This window comes from Humulus lupulus, chromosome 4, assembly GCF_963169125.1.
Source record: "Humulus lupulus chromosome 4, drHumLupu1.1, whole genome shotgun sequence".
Lineage (NCBI taxonomy): Eukaryota > Viridiplantae > Streptophyta > Magnoliopsida > Rosales > Cannabaceae > Humulus > Humulus lupulus.
Window position 1 is genome coordinate 145055111 of NC_084796.1, and position 7745 is coordinate 145062855.

The following is a 7745-nucleotide window of genomic DNA, read 5'->3' on the forward strand; positions in this document are numbered from 1 at the left end:
GATGCCACGTGGCCGGAGCTGCTGTTATTAGGTCCTACCTCTTTAGCTCGAGGTAGCCAAAAGTTTATTAAGATTACTAAGGAGTCGAGTCAGAGGTATGAAGACCGCAGGTTAAGAAGGCATCCAGCTCGAGGCACGAGCCTGAGTTGGAAGCTGTGACCCTTTATAAAGTCAACCACGCAATGTAAACGTGCATATATCAGACATCACGTGTCTAATATATCCCTGAATTCTCGGACACGCAGCATAAACGTGCGTGTTCAGGCACCCACGACTGGGTTGGGCCGTGCGGCCCATTATCCCCCTTACCTATTGATTAGACCACACTTCATTTGACAGGTTTTAGGAATTAATCATGAATGTCACAGAAGTGACATGATGGGTAAGAAGGTCACGGGATGATCCCCCTTGCCAACCCCCAGGTGTCCTCTCCTATAAATATGGAGACCCTGGGAGTTGCAAAGGGTTGGATTCTATTGTGTAAAGAAATACCCTGTAAAGAATACCCGAAATATAGGAATAATATTGGCTGGTGGAGTAGAAGGATTTTAACCTTTGAACCATCTAAAAAAGTATTCGTATCATCAGTTCATTTTAAGATCATTCATTTGTTTCGGTTCATTACTTAGCACTAATCTCATTCTCTTATTTTCTTAATTACCTATTGGCGAAGAACCGTGTCAACAATTTGGTGATTTTCATTGAGAGCTTGTTAGATTGGTGCTATCGCAAATACCCAACCATGGTGATCACTCGCTCAAGACACGGTAACGAGGCGGACCAACATGATGGGCAGGAGGCCCATCATGCCGCCATCTCCGGTGAGCAGAACCTCGAAGTTCAGCAGCGGCCGAGCAAGCAGCCAATAGGCCAGGATGACACTGGAAGTTCGACACCCCGGCCACCTAATCCGAACCCAGATTTCTACACGGCGGTAGAAATGGAGAATGCTCAGCTGAGGAGTCAGCTGCCGAAAGCTAACCAGTAGATTAAGGAGGTGTTGGCCCGACTACCCCCTCTTACAACTGACGTTAACGTCGGAAAGAGGCAAGGCGAGACTCATAAGTCCCGCCGGGGTAATCGGTCCAGGCCTAGCCAGTCGACCAGACCCCCAACATCCAACTCTACTCCCTCATCGCACTGCCGAGAGACAACCTTCGAAGAACTACCCAGGGTCCGAACTTCAACTCTCAGCTCTCTCTACCACCCTCGAGTGCATCCAGGAGGGCTCGAGGGAATTCTAGAAGGAGATCTGGGGAGGGCTCACAGCGACAGCCCGTCCCGGCCAGCCGTCCTGCGCCCCGCTCAGACCGCCAAGCGCAAGACCCGCATGTTGGCAGAGCCGAGAGGCCCTTACCTAACCTGATCCGCCCTGATGGGACCAGGATTGCATCCCCGGTCAGATATCCTCCTTCACTGATAAGATATTTGTCTCCTCCACGGCCAGTCCGAGATATTCCAGCTTATGGGAGCAGTAGGAGAAACCCACCTTCCGCTGGACCTTCCCCTCGTCCAGAGAAGTCCCAGATCCTCATCCCCAGAGGCGGGCTCCAAGCTTCTCAAACGGGAGCTACTGGACCAGAAGCCGCTGAAGTGACCTTTCTGGTGGAGACCTGCGCCAACGCCTAAGCTCGGCGCAAATTCCTCAAGCCACCCCGAGGGGCGACCTCCGAGATCGTCTTAACTCTCAAAGGGGAGACCCAATGGGAAACGACAGTCGCACTCACCCAAGGGAAGACCTGTCCGAGGTACGCGACAGTGGGAATGTCCCATATAACCTATCTCAAGATAGGAGGGACAATAACCCGCCAAACGTGTACAATGGATCCGGAGTTGTTGAACAGCCCCGGAACAACCAAGGAAATCAGGACAAAACCCTTGAGCGCCTGGCTCAGATGGAGGAGCTAATGAGGAAGCTCCTGTCAGAAAAAGAAAAAGACAAATATGATTTAGGGGACGAACTTGAGCTCTTTGCCCCCAGCATAGCAGCAACGGCATACCCACCCAGTTTCCGTAAGCCGTTGTCCAAATTCAACGGAGACGGAGATCCGTCAGATCACCTGGGTATGTTCAATACCCTAATGATGGCCCACAACATTGGCCCCGAGCTTAGATGTTTAATATTTCCCTCCACATTAACTGGGTCGGCCAGACAGTGGTTCAAACAGAGTAAAAAACAGTCAATCAGCTCGTGGAAAACTTTCTCTACTGACTTCAAGAGAGCATTCTGAGCTTCCCAGGTTGCCCGCGTCAAAGCCGATTCCCTGGAAAATGTAAGGCAACAACCCGACGAGCCTCTAAAGGCTTACCAGAGTAGATTTGCGAACGTTGCTTCTCGGGCCAGAGACGTGGATGACAGCTCTAAGCTCATGGCTTTGAGAACTGGAATCCTCGTCGGAGGAGGACTCTGGAATGAGATACAAAGAAAGGGAGTCAGCTCCGTAAACGAATTCCTGAATAGGGCCCAGGGGTGGATCAACTTGGAGGAGGCCCAAGCCTCAGCTGCGGGACCAGCCAGGTCCCTAAACAGCCCGCTGGAGTGGGAACGGAGGTCGTGACAGCGACCCAAAACGTTACACAGAATAACCAGTTTGGTGGAGGCAAGAGAAAGGGGAACAGCGAGGGCAACCAGCACGGCCCAAAGAAGAATAAGTTCGTAGAAAAATTTAAGCCGGTCTACGCGACTTACACGGAGCTCACCCACTCTAGAGAGAACATCTTCCTAGCAAACTCTGCTTGCCTCCCCTGGAAGAAGCCGGAGCCGTTAAAGCACCAGAAGGGGAAGCGAGACCCCTCCAAGTTTTGTCGTTTCCACAACGACGTTGACCACAATACCGATGACTGTAGACACCTGAAGGATGAGATCGAGACTCTCATCCGAGCTGGCCCCTTGGCTCAATACGCGCGAAACAGAGTTCCCGCAGCTCGTCCAACTCCGGAAGTCCCCGTCAATCAGCCCGAGTCTCGAATAGATCAGGACGTCCCTCCTCCAGTGATAGGAGGAGAGATCTCCACAATCTCTGGAGGTCCTCATTTGGCGGGCACGAGCAGAGGTGCCCAAAAGAGGTATGTCAACGAACTTAAGGCTCATAATGGAGTAGAGTTCGTCCCCGAGCAGCATCTGCCAAAGCAGCAGCGATTGGAAAGGCAACCGATCATTTTTACTGAAGAAGATGCCAGCCATGTTCAATTCCCTCATAACGACCCTCTGGTCGTAGCAGTGCAGCTCGCTAATCGAAGGGTTAGGAGAGTGCTAATCGATAATGGGAGCTCGGTAAACCTTCTATTCCGATCCACGCTGGAGAAGATGGGTTTGTCTGTCGCTGAGCTGAAAGCAACCTCCATGATGCTTTATGGTTTTTCTGGAGAAGGATCAGCGGCTATAGGGACGATCGAGCTAGTGATCACCTTAGGAGAGGGACCTTAGACAGTCTCAAAACTCCTTGAGTTCGTGGTCATCGACTGTCCCGCTGCATACAATGCCATTTTGGGTCGACCTACACTTATAGCTTTTGAAGCCATCACCTCCATCCGCCACCTCGCGCTGAAATTCCCTTCTTCTAGGGGAATATGCACGGTCCGTGGCGATCAACTTGCTGCCAGGGAATGCTACAGCATTTCCATGAAGGGAAAATTAAAACCCGAGCAGCTAACAATGGCCGTCCAAGGTGGAGAAGAGGAATCTCATGAACCTTTGCCTAATCCTGAGATTGAAAAACCTCAGAGCGCCGAAGGGGAAAATATCGTCCTAAGTGAGGATATTGACCCCCGAATAGGCGAGGATAAGTCCGAGCTCCAAGCTATCGAAGAGCTCGAGGAAGTAAATATTGATCCACAGAATCCCTCACGGATGGTTAAGCTCGGGAAAAACCTCTGTGGCAAGAGGAAGGCGGAGCTGATCAAGTTCCTGCAGGAGAACCTGAATGTGTTCGCATGGTCACACGAGGACATGGTGGGAATCAGTCCAAATGTCATCATGCACACCCTTCATTTGGATAAGAGCGTTCCTACGAAGTCCCAGAAACAGAGGCGCCTGGGAACAACTCGAGCTGAAGCACTAGAAGAAGAAGTAGCCCGGCTCAAAAAATGTGGCTTTATCTACAAAGCCAGGTTCCCGGTCTAGGTCGCCAATCCCGTGTTGGTCCCAAAGCCCAATGGGAAATGGCGGACCTGCATCGACTTCTCCGATCTGAACAAAGCCTGCCCCAAGGACTGTTTCCCCTTGCTGAGGATCAACCAATTGGTAGACGCCACGGCAGGACACGAGCTCATGTCCTTTATGGATGCGTACTCGGGCTATAATCAGATCGCCATGAATCTAGCAGACCAGGAGCACACTAGCTTCATGACCCCAACTAACGGCTATTGTTACAAGGTCATGTCATTCGGACTGAAGAACACCGGTGCTACATACCAGAGATTGGTGAACAGGATGTTTGCCAACCAGATCGGGAAAAACATGGAAGTGTACGTTGACGACATGCTGGTCAAATCGAAGACTACCGATAACCATGTTTCCGACCTGGAGGAATGCTTCAAGATACTAAGAGAATACGGCATGAGGCTAAACCCGCAGAAGTGCACTTTCGGGGTCGCATTTGGAAAATTCTTGGGTTTCATTGTCAACACTAGAGGAATCGAGGCAAACCCCGATAAGATCAGGTCATTGCTCGAGCTCCCCTCACCTAGGTTGCGAAAGGACGTCCAAGGCCTGACAGGAAGGGTGGCAGCCCTTAATCGGTTTATTTCTAAATCCACCGACAAGTGCCTGCCATTCTACAACCTGCTCCGAGGGAATAAGAAGTTCGAATGGACAAAGGAGTGCGAGCGTGCGTTCCTTAACCTAAAAGCACATTTGGCCGAGCCGCCCGTATTGTCCAAGCCAACAGCAGGAGAGCCTTTTTTCCTTTACCTAGCTGTCACCGAAGATGCGGCCAGCGCTGTATTGGTCCGAGAAGAAGACCGGGTTCAAAAACCAGTCTATTACATCAGCAAGAGACTTCTCGGAGCTGAGTCCCGATACCCGTTGATGGAGAAGATGGCATTATGTCTTATCACGGCCTCCCGAAAGCCCAGGTCGTATTTCCAATCCCACTCAGTACATGTCATGATCGATCAACCTTTAAGGCAGGTTTTGCAGAAACCTGAAGCATCGGGACGCCTGTTGAAGTGGGCTATCGAGCTCAGCCAGTTTGAGATTTTGTACACTCCGCGAACTACAATAAAAAGCCAGGCCCTGGCTGATTTTGTGGCAGAATGCACAGGATTCCAAAGAGACCCTGTGGAAGATTCACCCCAGGTCACCTCGGCCCAGGTGTTATGGAAGATCTTCGTGGATGGCTCATCTAATGAGAATGGCTCCGGGGCTGGAATCATTTTGATATCCCCAGAGGGGCATAGATTCCACTCGGCGCTGAGGTTCAGATTCAAGGCATCCAACAACGAGGCCGAATACGAAGCTTTGTTGGCCGAGCTAAGGGTGGCCCAGGAGCTGAAGGCCAGCTTCGTTCAGTGCTTCAGTGATTCCCAGCTCGTGGTAAACTAGGTGCTAGGTGAATATCAAGCATGGGGAACCAAGATGGCTGCCTACCTGCCCAAGGTAAAAGTTGAGTTGTCCGCATTCGAACGGGGCTCAATCGAGCAGATACCTCGAGAGCAGAACGCTAATGCAGACACCCTCGCCAAGCTCGCTACCTCCGGGGAGACGGAGGCTTTGGGGTTAGTACCGGTAGAGTTCTTGGAGAAACCAAGTATAGAAGAGGTCGGGGTGGAGGTCGAGATGATCGACGCCAGGCCGACCTGGATGACCCCCATCCTTGAGTATCTCACCGAAGGAAAGTTACCTGAAGGGCGTAATGACGCATGGCGGATACTGTACCAGGCTCCAAGGTATACGATGGTAGACAGGGTGCTATACCGGCGTGGGCACTCTCTACCCCTCCTACGATGTGTTCTACCAGGCGAGGCAAAGTCCATTTTGCAAGAAGTGCACGAGGGTTTTTGTGGGGACCACACTAGGGGGCAGAGCTTGGCCCTGAAGATCTTAAGGCAAGGATATTACTGGCCCACTCTGTCGAAGGATTTGATCTCATACGTCAAGAAATGTGACAAGTGTCAGCGATTCACCACAATTGCCCGAGCTCCCCCAGGCGAGTTGAAGATGATCACATCCCCGTGCCCATTCGCGGTCTGGGGAATCGACTTGGTTGGCGCCCTCCCCACTAGAAAGGGAGGGGTCTGTTACGCGGTGGTGGCTATCGACTACTTCACCAAGTGGGATGAGGCAGAACCCTTGGCAACAATCACTTCCAAGAGAGTCCTTGACTTCGTGGTCAAAAGCATTATCTGCCGGTTCGGGCTGCCAAAGAAAATCGTATCCGATAATGGGACTCAGTTCTTCACTTCCCTTATCGTTTTGGGGATATGCACTACAAACGGCTAACTACATTTTGAATGTAGTCCCGTCCAAAGCTGTTACAAAGACACCTCTGGAACTATGGAATGGAAGTAAACCTAGTTTACGACATTTCCGTATTTGGGGTTGTCCTGCTCATGTGCTAAGACCTAAATCTGGAAAACTGGATTCTAGGTCTGAAGTGTGTATATTCGTGGGCTATGCTCCAGAAACAAGAGGTGAATATTTCTATAGCCCAAGTGATCAAAAGGTATTTGTTTCGACAAATGCAACCTTTTTAGAACAGGACTATATGAATGATTTTAAACCTCGGAGCAAAGTAGTTTTACAGGAACTAATGACAGATAATATTTCATATCCATCCTCTTCATCAGTTAACGATAACACAACCAAAGAAACCACAATTCCTGAAAAGGAAAAACCAGTGCAACGTCGTAGTGGGAGGTTTGTGAGACAACCTATTCGCTACGAACATGACGCACACGTTCTTGTATCAGATACTGAAAAGGACGATCCATTGACTTTTAAAGAAGCAATGGAAGACCCTGATGTTGATAAGTGGCAAGAAGCCATGAATCAAGAAATGGAATCAATGTATTCCAATTCAGTCTGGGAACTTGTAGATCTGCCTGACAATGTTAATGCCATTGGATGCAAATGGATCTACAAGAAGAAAAGGGGTGCAGATGGAAAGGTAGAAACCTATAAAGCAAGGCTTGTGGCCAAAGGCTACACGCAAAGAGAGGGTGTGGACTATGAAGAAACATTTTCTCCTGTGGCCATGCTTAAGTCCATTCGCATACTCTTATCCATAACTGCCATTTATAATTATGAGATATGGCAAATGGACGTCAAGACAGCTTTTCTGAATGGCCACCTTGATGAAACCATTTATATGGAACAACCAGAAGGGTTCATAAAGAAGGATCAAGATAAAAAGGTATGCAAATTGTTGAAATCCATATATGGATTGAAACAAGCATCAAGATCTTGGAACTTAACATTTGATGAAACTATTAAAACATATGGTTTCGAACAAAATGTTGACGAAGCATGTGTTTATAAATACATCAAAGGAAAAATTGTGGTTTTCTTAGTTCTTTACGTTGATGATATCCTACTTATTGGGAATGATGTAGAGACATTATCAAATGTAAAGAAATGGCTGGCTGACAAATTCCAAATGAAAGATTTGGGAGAAGCGAGCTATGTTCTAGGCATTAAAATTCTAAGAGATAGAAAGAACAAGCTCCTAGCACTTTCACAAGCAAATTATATAGATAAAGTGCTTGAAAGATTCTCTATGGAGAATTCCAAAAAGGGTCAATTA